We start from the raw sequence: 17,614 nt of genomic DNA, 5'->3' as shown, positions 1-17,614 counted from the left end.
CAGCAAGGGGAAATCTTTGCAGTGTTCCTTCCTTTCTTCTCCTTTCTTAATCCTTACACCTTCCACATGAAAGGACCGAGCAACTTTTAGAACTGCAACCAGTGACACGACTCCTGTCACTACTTATTGGTGCTTCCTAAGAGTAATGCCTAAGAATCCCACCACAGCCTAATGCTGCACGATTCCCTCCCCTCTTTAGCTACAAAACCAAACTATAGGAGAGTCTTAAAAAACATATTTCTTTTTATTTGTGTCCATAATATGCCATGTATGATGTTCTTTAACTCTAGTTCTCCCGGTTTGAAGAAGCGTAGCTTGCAAATTTAAGGATCTTCCTTTGTAGCTACAATTTTTCATAATTGTGATCAAGCAATCAGGATCCAGATAGTTGCATTTTCTGGATGCAGAGTTTTATTTCAGTCTAATGAACTAGTTGAAGGATTATAAAAATGTGGTAACAGAACCGGTACTTTAATCACTGTGCGACTTAGGCTATGTCTGTGTTAGCAGGCAGCGGGATGCAACAGGAAAAGCTCTGCAGTGCAAACCAGCTTGCATGGAGGACCCAGCCTTGACCCTCCGCGTGCTCTGGGGGGTTTTGTTCCAGGCTGGCTCCATCAGTGGTTGGAATGCAGCTTTTGGTTACGTTGCAGGTAACTACTAAATTTCTTCTGTGTCTTCTGGAGCTGCTCCACAAACCGAACCGAAGAGCAGGAAGGGAGGGCAACCAGAGGTCTGCTTCAAAAAATACAGATATACATCATCTGAAACAAAAATGCTAAAGTAAATGAAGGCACACTTAAGTTTGCGTTTCTGAGTCAATGGACAGCGACAGGTGTGGGAGATTTGATCTGAACTAGGTCAAACCGATGTCAAGATAGCAGAATAATAATTTATTTCAGTGGAAATTTGAAGAGCGTGTGGAATAGTTGTGTGTCATCCCTGCCCCCCCCCCCTTTTTTTTTTTTGCTAAAACATGGAGAAAATATTTTATAGAGAGTCAATAGCTCCCTGAAATGCAATTAGTTTAACACACCACTGAGATGTAAACTCCTGGAGCAGAGAAAGAAGCTCCCTTAGACCAGCAGGTCAGCTGGTGCCAGCAGCGGGCCCCATCATTCACACCAGCACTACAGCTGCACCCCGAGAAAGGGCCACAAAAAAACCTTCATGCAGAAGCATTCCTGGACATCACGTGTCCTGGTTTTAGCTGGGATAGAGTTAATTTTCTTCTTAGTAGCTGGTGCAGTGCTGTGGTTTGGATTTGGCGTGAGAGCACACTGATGGTGCTGGTTGTTGCCTGCAAATGTTTGTGCCAAGCCAAGGACCTGCCAGCGAATGGGCTGGGGGGGATGACACAACCAGAACAGGTGACCTGAACTAGCCAAAGGGATATTCCATACCACGTGATGTCGTGCTGAGCATATATAAGCTGGGGGAAGAAGCAGCAAGGTGGGGGATGTTCAAAGTTTTTCCTGAGTAACTGCTACATATGATGGAGCCCGGCTTTCCTGGGGGGGGGCTGAGCACCTGCCTGCTGTGGGAAACAGTGAATGAATTCCTTGTCTTGCTTTGCTTGCATGGGTGGCTTTTGCTTTACCTATTAAACTGTCTTTATCTCAACCCCACAGGTTTTCTCACTTTTACTCTTCTATCTCCCCCATCCCACTGTGGGGGGAGCGAGAGAGCGGCTGCGTGGGGCTTAGTCGCCCGCCAGGGTTAAACCACATCATCATGTCAGGACACAATGCTGCTGGTGTGAAAAAAGCTGGACAGAAATAGTATGAGAATTTCACAGAAAATGCACAGGAATTTCCTTTATGCAAATTCTCAACTGGCAACAGAACTGAACTGGCAACACCAGTTTTGTAAAACTCCTTCTCACCTCTGATTTCTAGCGCTTTCCTCAGGATATTAATCCCCTTTTTCCAGTCCTTCGGTCTTTTTTCCCCTCCCTGTTTTTCTTCTGCTTCCTCAGTTTTTTCGGTTGTTTTCCTAGGATGCCATATTTTACATTTTATCATTTAGCAGTGGCAATAATCCTGGATTTTGCTGTTGAGCTGACAGCTATTCCCCCTGCAGCAGGTCTGGTGGTAGATGCTCTGAGCAGTAACCAACAGGTCCCTCTGGATCTCTCACTGAGCAGCGTTATATAGCTCAAGGCAAACCGAGAGTCTGGTTTGCTGGCAAAAGGAAGAAGGAAACAGAGTTAGAGCATACAGTTCCCGTCATCCGTGAATAAATGGAGAGCAGAACATGAAATGGAAAACACCAGTGAAGATGACTGAGACTAGGAAAATTTTGTCTAGGCTAGCAAAAACTGGGTGCATTGACCAAACTAGGCTCCAGAAACAGAAAACCACTCTTTTGAGGAAATTCATCAAGGAGGTCTGGGACAGATCTTCCACTTGTACCGGAAAATGTGGATATTGTGGTGATTGGCCTCTGTTCCTTTTGATGTACGCTTTCGTGTAAAAGTAGGAAGGAAGAAAATTTCTGTAGGAGCATCATTCACATTCTGCTGCTCACCGCAGACAGTCATCTTAGTAAGGTCTGATGTCTTCCAATTTCCATTCTTTCCTGGAATATACCTGCACACCGTGTCCTTACGAAAGGTGGTAATTCAGTATGACACTGAAGTGGGACAGAGCAAAAGAGGTCTGGTAAACGAATTAAGGATTGAAATCCTACAAATAAGCAGTTTGGAAGTTTGAACAGACCTTCTCCAAAAGAAAAACTTGTTCCCTGTTGTAATTGTTCTTTCCTTTTTCATTTAAGAACACTGCCTGTACAGCCTGTTTGTTGAATTTAACTGTATCTAATTATGGTTTTTTGCTGGCAACACTGTGTGGCTTAGAGGTTTGCACTGTTTCACATTGAGCAGAGATAACTAAGATTCACAGATCTCATTGATAACAATTTTTATTATGCTAGATTATAAAAACAAAAATCTGATTTCTGAAATGAGTTTATACTGGCAGTCCCACAGAGAGCTACTTAATTGCCAGTTAGCTTCACTCTTCCTTTCCACTCCCATCTTCTCCTACGCCGGCCTGCCATTGTGGATCCTTTCTCAGACACGACGGCTGCTCAGCACGGCACCGGACAGGAACAGCCAAAAAGGCGATGTCCAGCCTTGGTGTTTCCACCACCTTCCCACCAAAATTGCTTCCACAGGACAAATGCCAGCAGCTGTTTTGAGCCCCCATCTGCGCTCACAGGATCTCCCTGCCAGTGATGTTGAACCACCATCACCAAAAGTGGCAAATATTTGGGGAAAAAAAAAAGTCTGATGTAGACACCTAATGTAGCAGCCCTGTAATTCTCTGTACTTTGTTACAAGGAATCAATAGTTGTTCATATTATTCTCTACCTGTCCCTGTAGTATTTTGCCTAAGAGCTCGTCAGATGAAAGTTTTGGGGCACACAATACAATTAATGACAATTATTTTCTTTCAGAATTTTATCCTAGAGATCCCTTCACATTTTAATATCTTGGGGGAAAAATGAGCCCACAATTTACATAAAAAGACTAAGAAAAGAAAAGCTTCTAGGCTTTTCAGTATTTAGAAATGAAGTAAATATGTGTAATAGCATTGAAATTATTTTTCCTTTTTAAAATAGAAGTTGCTTGGATTATTTGGTGATTCTTTATCAGTATATAAGTTAAGTTCAATCAAGCTCTTCAGAAGCAGCAGCAGCAGCAGAAGCAGAAACTTACTTCTTGTTATAACAGAGAATTTACCATTTCCCTTCCACCCTCGTTAGTGGATATTTCCAAAGGCTCTTTTGTTTATTCCTCTTAAGACAATTTCAGCACACAAGAACAGCCAGAACTGATAACCCCTGAGCTGGTTCAGCTCCTTTTCAGAAGCCAGATTCCAAACCCCAGGAATCTGAGGTTCCAGGGATGTGGCATAACATTTACTGTGCCATTCCCAAGAGGACCCCGGAGCGCGGGCACACAGCATTAATCATGTATTTCAAATCCCTCTTGGAACTTTTAACAACAAAGACGTGATTTAGCTAAAATAGGAAACCAGAACCAAAACCCAACGAAAACCAGTAAGGAAACAAAAAAAATTACAGTATTTTGGGTTCCTGAGAAATATCAAGTAAAGCTGGACATAAACCTTCAGGAGGGGTTTTATTCATTCTTAAACATACATATATATAATAATTAGTTGAATTTATCAATCGTTATTTCTCTCTTTTTCCTTTTTTTTCCCCCTCCTTAACTAGAAGGCTCCTAAAAACAGCTGGCGCCGAGGAGAGCCGCCCGCCGCACCTCCCAGTTTCCCGAATGCAGGTGGCGGACGCGGCGCTCACACAAGACGCAGCCGCCGGCTGAGCCCGGCCCGGCCCGGCCCGCCCCGCCCCCCCTGCCCCCAGCAGCGAGACCCGGGCCGCCCCCCCGCGCTACCGAGTGCCCCGGGGCCGGGGGCGGTGCGGGGGGCGGTGCCGGGGCGGGCGCGGTGTAGGGGCGGTGCAGGGGGCGGTGCCAGGGGCGGGGCTGGAGAGTGCGGCCCCGCCCACTGCTGGTGACGCGCCGGCGCCTGCGGGCCTATGGGTGGCAGCGGGAGCGGCGGGCCGTGCGCGGCGGCGGCGAGCGGTGAGTGGGGCGGCGGCGATGGCGATGCGTCGCGGTGGGCGGCAGCCCCGCCTGCATCCCGGGGGGCGCCGGCCCGGCGGCTCGTGCGGGGTTGCTCGGGCGGTGTGCGTGCGGCCGCCGGCGCGGGGGTGCGAGCCGCCGTCCTCCTCCGGTCCGCGGGTGCCGGCGAGGCGCTACCGGAGCGCGTTAGACTAGCGCGGCGGCGGCTCGGGAAGGCCGGGTACGAGCAGCCAGCGCCGCCGCGGAGCTGCCGGCTGCGAAGGGCTCGGTTCCGCCTGGCCTTTGGGAGCGTGTATTCTCCTCATCCTTGCCGTCGGGCCGCGCTGTGCCGCACGGCGGTGCGAGTGGCTGCGCGTAGTAATGATTAACGCCCGCAGTAACGCCTCGGTTGAGTTACCGCTCCTGCTTTGTGCCGCCGCTTTCCGCTTTGCCGAAGTGACTCCATCACCTTCGGCAGCTATGGTCTTTCCGTAGAAGCACGAAGGCTCTGCGTGTGTGTACATCGTGGTGTTAGCCTGCGTTATATAAGCATGTGCCGTACTGTGGACAATAATATATAGGTATATAATGTACATCATATAGCAACATTATTTTGCGTTAAATACACCGTGTTTGTTGTACCTTTTTGTTAGTCAGGAGGCGGTCTCGTTATTAACTTTAAATTCTGTGTGTTACTCAAATAAGTGGCCTGAGTGCTTTGAGGCGCACATGAAGGAAGGCGATGAAAATGCAGCAGGCGATGGAAGCAAACCAACGGATGGAGCAAAGGGCTGCGGGCAGGTTCTGGGCCAGTCCCGGGCTGGGTCAGGCAGCAGCAGGCGGGAACAGCCCCCACGACGCCCGCGATGCCCACGTTGGCTTGCTGCCTCGCACCCACGTGCTGGGGCTGCCCTGGAGAGACGTGCAGTCACCATCGGATCAGGGCACCGGGGTGTTGTCACAGCCCCTCCGAGGATGGGGCTGTGCGAGAGGAATGTTGCCCAGTCCTGCTAGCGGTGGCAGGAAGGCGAAGGCAGGTGGAGGTGTGGAGCCAAGCTGCTGAGGGTGGCGGTCCGACCCGCTCTGAAGGTCCCACCAGGCACGTGCCCACATCACCCGTCGTCTAGGGAAAAGGGCGCTTGGGTCTTCATTACCTGCTCAGCTTCTCACATTGACAGTAAATAGCTCAAGTGAGGAGAATGCAGCCTTCCCATTGCTGCTAGGGAAAACTGAAACTAAAAGGAACACAAGGCAGAACTTTCCTGGATGATGCAAAACAGGAATTCCTGAATGATGCAAAACTGAAATTCCCTTAGAAAAATGGAAACACCAATGTTTTCTCTGTGTACAAGAGGAAAATAATATTTATGTCTACTTCAGCCTAGGGTATTATTTATAATGCTTGAAATTCAGAAGTCTCTTGTTTATAATTTATATTTTATATTGAAACTAAGAAGTATTTACCTTTTAGTGAATTTCATTGTAAAGATCTTGCATTGGTACACCATGCTTATGTTCATACAAATACTTTTTAGTACCATCTTTATTATACTAAGTTTTATCTGCTAAGTAGTTATATTTAAGTTGGGGGTTTTTTTTTTAGAAAAAGGAGAAAAATGTTCTGAAAATATTACTGCCAAGGTACTAACAACATATTTTCTCCAATGCTATAGTCTAATTAGAAGATACTAGCACCTAAAAACCTCATTCAGTTACTTGGGCCCCATGGTGGGAGCAATGCAAATGCAGACAGAAAGGTCCCAGCAGAGAAGTTAAGAATTAGAAAACATGATGCCATTTCTGACCATAGACAGAAGTAGTTGTTTAGTAAAGTACCTCCAAATGTTCATGCAAGTGGAAAATACATTATAAGTTATATTGGTTTCAAGGTTCCTATTTCATTTATGTCTCTGTACTTAAATGCCATTAACTGTTATCAGCTGAGCTACAGGAATTAAAGTTTTGTACTTCTCTACCACTGTAAAACAGCAGTTGCCAGCTTGCAGATAGTCTTCCCTAAAATTAGCTGTTTTGTGATAGAATCTGCTGCAGGAGTTCTTATATTTGAATAAGATAGTGGTTTATTGAATGGTGCAATTTTTAAAAATGTTTTATTAAGATTTGGTTTTAGTGGTACAGACAGTCAGGGATGTTTATGGTACAGTCAGTCAGGGATAGCCCAGTAGAAAGCTGGAACAGCATCACTTCGCGTGTTACTGTGTTTTGTGAAATATTGCCTAGATCCTATCTTAGCAGACTTCCAGTTTTCTGGTTTGCCCTTGTTCCCTGCCTTGCAGGCAGAGCTAGGTAAACGTTGCCTTTAACCTTCAAGGTGTCTCCCTTTCATCTTTCAATACGCTTGGAAGTTGTTTTCAGCTATGCTTTTTTGTGTTAACTCCTGAAGAGCAACTGTTCTCAAGGCAGCACCTTTAACCACCCCTGGTGTACCTGCTTAAGCTAATAGTATGATCATTGCATGCCCGTAGCACTGCGATGCTTTTGGCGTAGCTGCGGTGTTGGGGTCGGACATGAGTGGTGCCCTGCTGTGCTGCAGGCTCCCAGTATCCTGGGACTTCCCTTCCCCAGCACAGTGCTGTACGGAGCAAAAACCACCGGGGATTTGGGTCAGACCGAGTAATTCTCAGGCATAAGAGGAGGTGGAGCATTAAATCAAGCCAGCACTGGGTAAGCATGTGATGTGACCTCTTGGACTGTCACCGTCGAGCCAGGACCCCGCAATGTGAATGATGCCAGGTAGTAGCACTAAACAGATGAGGACTGGAACACAATAAGGGCGAAAGCTACGTTCCCAGAATTTTTTAGAACTTATGCTGCTGCTGCACGTGGGTCTTTTACAGAATAGGTTTTTTCCATTCAGAAAGGGTCGTGGCAGTCATTGTTCTGAAGATTTCTGCATCCTGTTCCTGCTTAAGCAGCCCTAGAGCACCTTTCCTTGATGCTTCCCTCCTTGCTCCCCCTGTCTAAAGAGCACTGTTGCATTTGGCCCAAGGGGCTGCATTCGCTGGTACCAAATGCACTTGCTTCGGTGTGGTGTTCCCATCTCCCTGCCCTTCTGCTGGTCCTCTGGTCCTGTGGAGTGAAAGATGCTGTGAAGGGTATCCAGGTGAGGTTGGGCTCTTCTGACCATAAAGGGGCCGAATCAGCCTGGTGGCCCCATTTTAGTCAATTTTTCCTCAGTACTTTTCCTAATTGTCGTCATTTCAGACAACTGAAGCTTTCTCTGCTTTTATCACACAATTTTGTAATTTCTCCATATGAAAGAAGGAAACATGTCTCTGGTAGGCCGGTTGGGTTTTTGTGGCTTTTAAAAACAGCAAAACCCACACTAATAAATCCCAAAGTAAAAGGGTAGTGAATGTTTGCTTAGCAGCACGGGCTGCTAGAGGTTTTGCTTGCTTCCTGGGAGCAGGTAGGTAGGATAGGAAACGTGACAAATTGTGTGTGTCATATCTCCACAGTGTATCACATGGATCTTCATTCCATGCATATGTTATCTAGTATGCATAAGCTTTTGGCTTTTGTAAGCAGAGAAGTAAAAGAAATCTGGTTTATTTAGGGTATTCTGATTTTTTTTTTCTTTCATCTTGTTAAACGTTTTGCATCTTTTTATTATCTGAAAAAAATAACTCGGCAAAATTTTTGTTCTGATACTAAACATAGAGGAAAGCACAGCTATGTGTCCTACAAGAATTTCCTTACTACTTGGCAGGATAACTCTTGGGATAGAGAAGCAAATCATGCTACGTAATTATAGGGAACTACACATGCAAGTATGGTGTGTAGTGTTTGGCTCTGGATCTTTGTAGCATTCCTTGCTAAATCTCTACACAGTACTTAACAATACAAACACCTTTCATAAGCATTCTTCCCCAGCTTGGAGAAAAAAAAAAACCCAACAACCAACCCGAAAGAATCCTTGATTAATCAATATGGTTACAAAACATTCATGTTTTGCATGTATATAGACACTGAAGAACAGGGTAGTAAAATTCAAAGCTTGTTGTGTTGCTTTGGCGGCTGCAGGAATGGTCCCTCCACCCCCAGAAAGCAGCCTGCCATCCTGATCTCCTTGTCAGCAGAAGCTCTAACTCAATCACACCCTTGGTCAACAGCTCTCTGTTCTTTTAAAATCTGGGGGAGGGCAAGAACAGAGAGGCTGCAGAGAGAGCTTGGAGCTGAAACCCCTTGCAACAGCCCTGGCACGGGCTGACCCTCATGGTGGGGGATGCTGCGGATGGAGTGGGGTCTCCTGGGCACTGCAGGTAGCGACAGAGTGCTGCCTGTGCAGTGTCCGTCAGCTTGGTCATGGCTCTGCTGCTTGGGTGTGGGTAGCTGGGGCCTTTCATGAGGGTTCTCCAAGAGGACTCAAGACACCTGTATGAGGCTGGCATCCTGACTGGTGACCTACAGCTGATCCACCCTCTTCTTTGGCAGCAGCTGAAGAGTAAGTAGGACACCTGGTGAGCATCCACAAAGACACTGAACATTTCTGTTCAGCTATCGGAATCCTACTTGTCCTGATGTCTGCAGAGCAGCGGGATCAGTGGGACATTTAATGGAACACAATCCAATAACGTAATCGCAAATAGCCCTGCGTTTCCCACAGTGGTGCTCCAGTGATCCTCTTCCAACATGGAGGACTTCTCTTCTCGAGGTCTGTTTAGTGATATGTCTTCATAGAATCCTAAAAAAGCCTCATGGCTTCTGGTCCCAGAAACTAGTTTCCTTTTGGACACGGCTGGGCATGTTTTCCACAGAGTGTGCACTGAAGGAGCTGGTAGCCCACGCTGTCTCCAGCCTCTTTGCTGGCCTGGTACCCACTCCCTGCTACACTCCCTCCTTCAGTGCTTAGAGGACAGTCACGCAAATAATACACAATCTACATCCTTGTTTTCTTCTGTTTTGCTGATAGCCTGCAGTTACACAGGGTGTATCTTGGGATTAGCGCCGTGCAGGTGTTGCTCAGGGGCTCTGCACACCAGCGCTGCACGCTGTCTCACTGGTACCTCAGCATAAGTTATTTCAAAATATTTCCCAGTATGGCAGATAAATTCATCAATAGATGTGAACCTTGCAAAAACCTTTACAACTGAGCATGTCCAAAAGGAAGGACTTGATCAATTTGAAAGGAGTTTCTTTTTGCTCCGGCCTCTTCATGTGGCTGGGGTTACAGATGGCCAGTCTCGTTTAGCGGGATGCATACCGATGAGTTTCATTTGTTTGAGAACAAGTAAACCCACAATGATTTTGTTACGGATCTTCTCTCCAGTCACTCTTGTGCATAAAGAGAGAACGCAATTTACTTGCCATGCCTGCTTTTTTTTTTTTTTTTTGTGGTAGGAAGGATTTTCTGTTTTGTGGTATTTAAAGGATTTGTGGCTTTAGAAAATTACTTCTTCCTCTCCCCTTCTTCACTACCGGAGTTGTCTAGGAGGATGCACTCACTCGCAGGTAAACTACTTTTAAAGCAAAACAGGTATTTTAGTCCTGTAGCAAAGCATGTGTTTCACTATGGAGTTGACAGTAATACACGCTGACCTCTGCGTGTGTGCTGCCAACACATCCTGCAAGTTCCTGTCCCTCCTTTCCCTTAGGGAAGCCCAAACTGCTCGCCTACCTTGCTCCGTGTGTACAGCAACAGTCACCGGGTTATAACGTTGTGCCTTCTAATAGCCTTCATTTTAATTGCATAATGGGGATGTGTGGTTTTAAATTAGTCATAAGGTTGGTACCTGTTTTAATGAGCTCTTCAGCTGTCTTCCCAGAGGGGAAGGCTTTGTTTTCCCAGGAGCGACATGCCTGTTCCCAGAAGAAATGTGTTTCCACTAACGAGGGCATGAAAAGGCAAGGTGGTAAGGGGACTATTGGGAATGGTTAGAGGGAGAAGGGTAAATAGCTGCGAGTCCTTGGTGCTGGAGAGCATTTTGATAATGCCAGAGCCTATGATGTGCCAGGTGTTCACGTGTATAAGCATGGTCACGTCAGCACGTCCTGTCATTGTGATCATGCTTGCTTTGATCACATTGGTGTGATCTAAATGGCATAGCCTCGTCTGTCATGGCATAGAGGAGCACAGCCCAGATACCCTCACGTGTCTTCAGACATACGAAATAACGAGACTGGTGTTTAATGGCTGTGACACCGGTTGGTCTGCTCCCCGAGAATCGATGGCTGTGTTGCATGTTATGTCTGTCTGGTCATGGTGAAGACCGATTGCGGTATGACCGCGTGGCGCTGAGTCAACAGAATTGCTGGGGAGACAGTAAGGCGCATCACTCGTTCCAGATGAGCTAAAGCCTCTTGTTTCCCCCTCTCCAGGCAGCTGAAGGTGGGGATTGCTCTGAACACGGTGGGGAAGTCAGCCAGGTGGCTGGCTTCAACAGTCTCTCCAGCTGCCAGACCACGAAATTGGGTTTGGGCAGTAAGATCCAAGAATGAGAGAAGTTTTATAGCCGAAATACCCCTTTGGGGATTTTAGGAAGTACTGTTTGACACTCATAAATACTTGTGCAGAAGTGAAGCCCTCCTAAACTGCTTGTCCACAGCAAAGCTTTCTGACTGCTGTTTCACTCATCATCGCAGGTAGATTTGGAAGGAAGATCTGTTTGACTTGCTGGCCAGGAAAAGGATGTCTACATTGGGTGTGTAGTCCAAGGCTAAATCTTAGAGTAGAGTTGCAAGTTCCTCTGGCAGCTGAGGTCTTTTTGGTGAGCTTTTCACAGCAGAATAACCGGGGTTTAATGCGGACCCTGGTAAGTAGGTGCTAATAGCTGAGATCAGCTTGCAAAGAAAAAGCATCTTGGCTTTCTCATTGGGAAAACTACCCTTCAGTACATGCGCCGAACCTTGTAACTCATGCAAGATAGCTGTAAAGAATATTTGGAGTACTGTGGACTGACTGCCTTTAAGAAAACATAAAGGCAGTCTTTAGGCTTCAGTCCACAGACAGATTTTGCGTTCTTTTTTGCCATTACATATTCGAGTTTAAATAAAAGGTGTGAAAAAATAATATTAATATGCTGTATTATAGCATATGTGCATAAGCAATGATTTTTTCCAGAAGGATTCTTCCATATTCTCCAGGCTCTCCAGAGCTACAGATCTCTTTGTCCAAGGCAAGTTTCGCGCATTAAATATCTTTTATCAGAGTAATATGTTTGGTCAAAAAAATACGGCTGTGGGATATACAGCCTCTGAAATACTTTAAAGTATACTTCTAATCTCTCACACGAGGCACCATCTCTCCTTATAGCACTGTCTTGCCTATACTCAGACTGTGGCAGCAACAAGCACTAGCGTGTTTCCGAACACTGCGGAATTATTTTGGCCACCTGAGGATGACTAGAGCTTCTATCATTCTGACCTTGACTGGTAATTGGCTTGTGGTGGACAACTGAAATAAAAGTCTGTCGGCAGTGTGAGAAATGATGATTGGGTTCGGTGTATATGATTACCCCTTCACTCTATTTCTGGCAAAGCTTAATTCTAAGGAGTGCCGTCTTTTCGCCATAAGCTGAGCTAAACCAGATGACTTGCAAACCTTGAATTGCCGCCTTCTCTCTTTAATGCAAATGAAATTCTGCATTTGCAGAATTGCAATGCAGTCAGTTAATAGCTAGCTCTTACAGTTGCAAAGGTTGTGTTGTTTTAAGGCTTGATGACGACCATTCTTCTTCCTGTTCTCCTGCTAGATCAATAAAACGGAACCTGTCGAGGACAGCACTATCCTTATAGAGTGCTTTCCAAGTATGTAAAGCACTTGCCTGTATATAAAGTGCTGCAGGATTTGAAACTTGCCTATAAAGCAGAATGCATTGTCAGTAATGGTTATTTCCACATCTGTTGGCCATGGTGACCCGTTTGCATCAGTTCTGCAGAAGAGTTACTGGCAGTGACCGAGTAGGCTGGATACCTGTGGCGAGGCTTTTCTTTATGGGCTTCCAGCCACGGAGGATGTGCGGTAACTGGTACCTTCTCCTCCCACCTCCTCTGGGCCGTTTGTTTCACCAAGTTGCCTTGACTCTTCTGAGATTTCTTTTGTTCTGAGATGCATGTGTAGCCTTGGACTGAAAAGTCATCATCCCCCACAACACCGTTTCTGCAAAACGGTGGAGCTGGAGAGGATCTCTTGGTGGTTGTCCGGTCCCATCAGCCACATGATAGATGTTTATTGCAGATTTGCCTGTACGACCACAAAGCAGGGTTTCTAATATGTCCATACATAATGTGTAGGTTGCAAGTGGTTTAGCGAAAGGTGTGATTACATAAATTGACACTTGTTCTGTCTTAAGAATGGATTGTACTGGTTTTGGCCTGAAGTAAATACATTTAAGTGGACCTGGCATAAGCCTTATTTAAATGACACAAACCTAAACCAGTTTCTTCTTGTTCCATTATTTTCCCACAGGCTTGGAATACAGGCTGAACTGACCAGGTTTAAAATGAATGTAAACATGTGCCTTCTGCTCATTTAAGCAGCACCTGCTCTGCAAGTAGGAAGTCTTTCCTCCTGCTGAAGGCAGAAAAAATCCTTCAGACCACTTAATGGTCTACTTGAATTTGTTGTTGGAAAAGTATCACGTGGGTTTGGGCACCAGGGGCCGTATTTGTCCTGTTTACCTTTGCTCCTCTTGCTGCTTGACCTTGTGCCAGTGTTTGTTCTAGGCTGGCCGGTGACTCCGTTGACTCGGCTGCGATGGCAGAGCAGTCAAACCCAAGCACTGCCTTTCTTCTCTTCCTCCTGTTTCTCCGTTTGTTGTGTCTCCTGCTGTCCTCTCACAACTTCTGAGAGGAGTTTTCTGTACCAGAAATCTGCCTCCTGTGCTGAGAGTTGGCGGAGGGTTGATGCCAGTCTTGCAAAGTCATGGTGTAGCAGTGGGGTCCGTAACTGGGGTGAAAGTAACCCAAATCACATCTTAACGTTTAGTAGGCACTAAAGAAATGAGAAGCAGAAAATCCGAGGATATGGATAAATCACTGATTTGCAGCCTGATTTTCTTGTGGGTCAGTCTCATGAAAAGTTCCTCCTGCAAAATGCTGTTCCGCTCCTCTGAATTACCTGCTTTAGTAATGAGTAACACTATTTAGAAGCTGTTTACTTCCAAAATACTGTTTTCATGCCACTGGCACAGGCTGGCTTAGAAAGAGAACAAAACCCGTTGAACAAGCAAGCTGCCCAGTTGAATTTGCTGCTAATGCAATCTTAAATGGTTAATTTAACTGTTGATCGATCCAGCTCATAAACTAGTGCAATATATGGATGCAGCTACGCAGATGCAATGCCAGTAAGACCCTGCGGTAACGATGGGCAATCTGATGCATCCTCCAGGGGAAGAGAGCCCGAAGAGTGAATTGCTGTTGTGTGAGAGACTGGGTATCTGATCCAGCTGGACCGTTGTAACGATCCCTCTTGGGCTTGGTTGACTTAAAAGTCCCAAGAAACGCAGCATTTTGAACAGAGTTGCCCAAAATGCTGAGCGAGCATGCTGCATTGACTGCAGTATTTCCTGGCTTCCCCGCTGGTTTGAGCTGCAGTTACAGAGACTGCTCAGGACCGATCTGTCTCGGGACGTTACTACTGAACTGTTCACGTCAGTTTTGACTGCATCTGTGCTAGGTCTTTCCCAGCCATCTCCCCAGATGCACATCATGAGACTGAGACTTAGAATTCGGTGGTTACAGTCAAAACTACCGCTTTTGCTTCACTTTCCTCTCTGGGGGCAAGACCAAGCACTTCCTGGATGGGACCAGCTGGCACGTCACAAAAATAGCTGGTTGGGTAGAATAAGGAAATCCGCAGCAGGAAGAAAGCCAAGCTAAAACATGTAGTGATGCAGTGCTAAGTAACAGCAATTCAAGCAGCAGAGAAAAATCATATCATAAATTAAGAGTTTGAAATCAGCAAAAAAAAAAAAAATTTTTGAATCTCATGTGCCAGAAATTTGTCAGTGTTCCAGGGGTGAGTCAGGAAGGAACGGGTCAGGTGATGTCAGCCTCTGCACTTGAGAGACTGAGAGAGAAATGTTGCAATAAGACTGCACGGCATTTGCTGGCTTTTGCTCTGCTTACTCAGCAGCAGAGATACAGCTTCCATCAACCCGTCTTTTCCTGTGATAAGTAAAAATTAGGTATTACAAAGAGCTATCTCGGGGAAGTTAATATTTTGGTGGCAATCTGATTTAATGCAATGACATATTTAAATCCCATAAGAAACATGGAAGCTTTGGAAGAAAGAAAAACATAAGCATTTAAGATTTTTCTTAGGATTTTAACCAGTGTTTGGAAATGCTGATACTTTAGTCTCTATTTACAAATCCCTTCTTTTTGGTTTGTAATCCAGCTCGTAAAAGTATCAGCTGTCTGATGTGTTGTTTGTAACTGGCATCATACAAAAATATCTAGGAGTGGCTTATCTGTCTGTGGATGACTTTTATATTGCTAGTTCTCCCTGGTGTATCTAATATGTGTGGTTTGTATGTGCACAACACGTATGTTTTCACTCATCAGTTTTGTAACCGAACACAACTTTGACTTGGAAAGTACTTGGGTGCTATGTCAGCAAGTGGTTTTAGTCTGGAAATTACTTGCTGCTTTCCCTTTGTTTTCAAAGGTAGCTTTATTGCCTGTGGTATGCCCTATTTATGTCAGTACTGGTGAGAAGTCTAGTGCCTCTCCAGTGTTTTCCACGTTGAGTATGGCTGTAGTTGAAAGATGATTGAATTTGCCAGATCGCCAGTGTTGCTGCTTCTTCTGAAACTGGTTTCCCCTAGTTCAAAGGATTTCAAAACTCTTCTGGGGCAAACATCTTACTGGGACTTTACCTTAGAGGTCACCACTGCTTCCCTTCAAAGACTGCCTTATCTCTTTGTTGGCCTTCTGAAAATGCCCTAGCAGCAAAACCTGCAATTATGTACACTACAAAATCATTCAGTGTAGTTTAAGCTACTTATTATGCACTGTGATATTTGGAAAGAGTAGCAAAGGCAGGCTCACGTGGCAGACCAGCTTGACAGGCTGCCTGGAGAACACAGGAGCCAGAGCTGCGGAAGTGTTTTGAGTGGTCCCCAGGTTGGCTGCAGAAGCTGCAGCAAGCATCAGCCCCGAGTCATAAATAATTACTGTGATGAAGATGGCACATACTGTTCTTTCGGTATCTTGACCCACAAATACCATTCTCTAGCCATTGCCTAAGAGCCCAGGCTGCCAGTGTGAGCATTACTGGTATTTTCTAATGTGAGAAAACCAAAGTAATAGTTGCTTTGGGGTCAGCAACCCACCACAACTGCAGAGTATACATGAAGTCCTTTGGCTGAGCATACGTCTGCAATTTGAGGCTGCCAAAATTAGAGAGGGCGGGGGGGGAAAGGGCAAAGAAACATCTGATCTTTCTTACAATGAACAGATTTCTTAGTACTTCTTCCTTGTTGAAGCTTTTAGAGGCTTCAGAGAGGCTTGGCATGTGAGTCATGCTGCTGTCCAGCAATACGGTATCGACTTGAGGAAATTCAAAGTGTGGTGTAATACCACTGTGACTGGAAATCTGTGACCCATACCTGACACCGTAATCCACGTAACTTTACTTATTTTGGAGGGGAGCGGTAAATCTGTCGTATGTTTGATTAACTCCAATTCTCAGGTTCCTCAGAAATGAATTAAATTTTCTTTGGTAGTTTTTTTCAAATAAACTGAATTCGTTCTCTTCGCCAAGTGGGTCTTAATAGCTAGAAAGATTGCAGCACAAGGGAAGAGATGATCAGGGAGAAATGATAATGTAGTGTTTAAAGAGGAGCTGTCTTGTACCTGGTGGCCACAAGCAAGCATTTAGCAACCAAATGGAGTGGAATCGTGTCCGAAAAGAGTAGTTAACGCAGCATCATGGCAGTGGCGGCCAGAAGTCAGAATTTCAAGTACCACTGCAAAGGCATGACTATCGGCAGTGCGTTTCTACGTAGTGTTGTGGTTGGAGGGAAGGTGCGTGAATTCTCTTAGGGGGTTTGGAAAGCTCTTGTTCTTTTAAAAGCATTTTTAGACAGCGTGCTTGTTTCCTGCTCAGCAACGAAGCGGCTCTGCTGCCACTGTAATGACAACCCTGATGAAATGGGTACCCTGAGCCTGACGAGTGAGATGGGTGTGCTCAAGGGGTGCTTTATTTTATTGATCTCTGCTGTGCAGAGTTTAGGTGAAAATGCTGATGTCTTTCATATTCATTTCACTTCTGATGAACAAACCCTTAGTGATTTGCTTGAGGGTGAGGCGCATAAGCGGCAGGGTGGAAGAAAGAAGGAAGGATGCTTTGTGGTCTGCACAGTCTGGAGTTACAGTCCTCACCTGGACAGTGAAGGGCTGAAGGGAACTCAGGACTCCTGTGATGAGCACACTCGGGTTGACCCCAGGTGTTAAACTGGACCTGGTGAAGTAGAAGGCGTCGACTGACACTGAGGGTGAGTTACTCTGGATTAACTGAAAGTCCCCGCTCAGGGAGAAGCATTTGAATAAGACGTTTCCCATCAACAGGAGCAGTAGCTCTGTGATGGCCATGTACCTGATTCCTGCAAATGCCAGGCTATGCTATGAAGTGGTCAGTTTGGTGTTACAGAACGGTACATTTTATGTGTGTAAATGTATTTATAGTTTTCACTATATACCTATTTGTAGTTTTCACATTACTTTTCTTAAAATAAAACTGGGGAATATAAGCACTCAAAATTTTACTTGGTTTTCATACACTGGGCTCCCAGTACAAGTCATGATTTAAGTCACTGTTGGATTAGATGGACCTTTCCATTGATAGATGCAGTATGGCTGGCCTTATGACCCAGGCAGTTTTGTTCCATAAACAAGTTAATATTGCTTTCTTCCCCTTGTTATCCTTTCATCTGAAGCCTCTAAGATTTCATCTGTGTTTCTGACTAGCTATGAATTAGTACTAAGTGGGGATTTAGCTCCTCCATCTCACGCTTCTCCATCTCCTACTCCCTTGCAACAGCAGCGGAGCAGGCACCC

At 45.6% G+C, this 17,614-nt stretch overlaps 1 protein-coding gene across 1 annotated transcript in view; it reads left to right on the top strand.

Annotated features, from left to right (window-relative positions):
- Window positions 1-4,556: 4,556 nt before the first annotated feature.
- The window catches only part of SNX10 (sorting nexin 10), a 38,067-nt gene continuing 25,009 nt past the window's right edge, over window positions 4,557-17,614 (top strand). Inside the window, exon 1 of the mRNA XM_037386235.1 lies at window positions 4,557-4,612. The gene's annotated coding sequence lies outside the window, so the exon portion shown is untranslated. The remainder of the gene's footprint in view (window positions 4,613-17,614) is intronic.

The sequence above is a fragment of the Falco rusticolus genome, chromosome 4, assembly GCF_015220075.1.
Source record: "Falco rusticolus isolate bFalRus1 chromosome 4, bFalRus1.pri, whole genome shotgun sequence".
NCBI lineage: Eukaryota > Metazoa > Chordata > Aves > Falconiformes > Falconidae > Falco > Falco rusticolus.
Note: the sequence above shows the minus strand (reverse complement) of the source record. Positions and strands in the feature narration are given on the sequence as shown.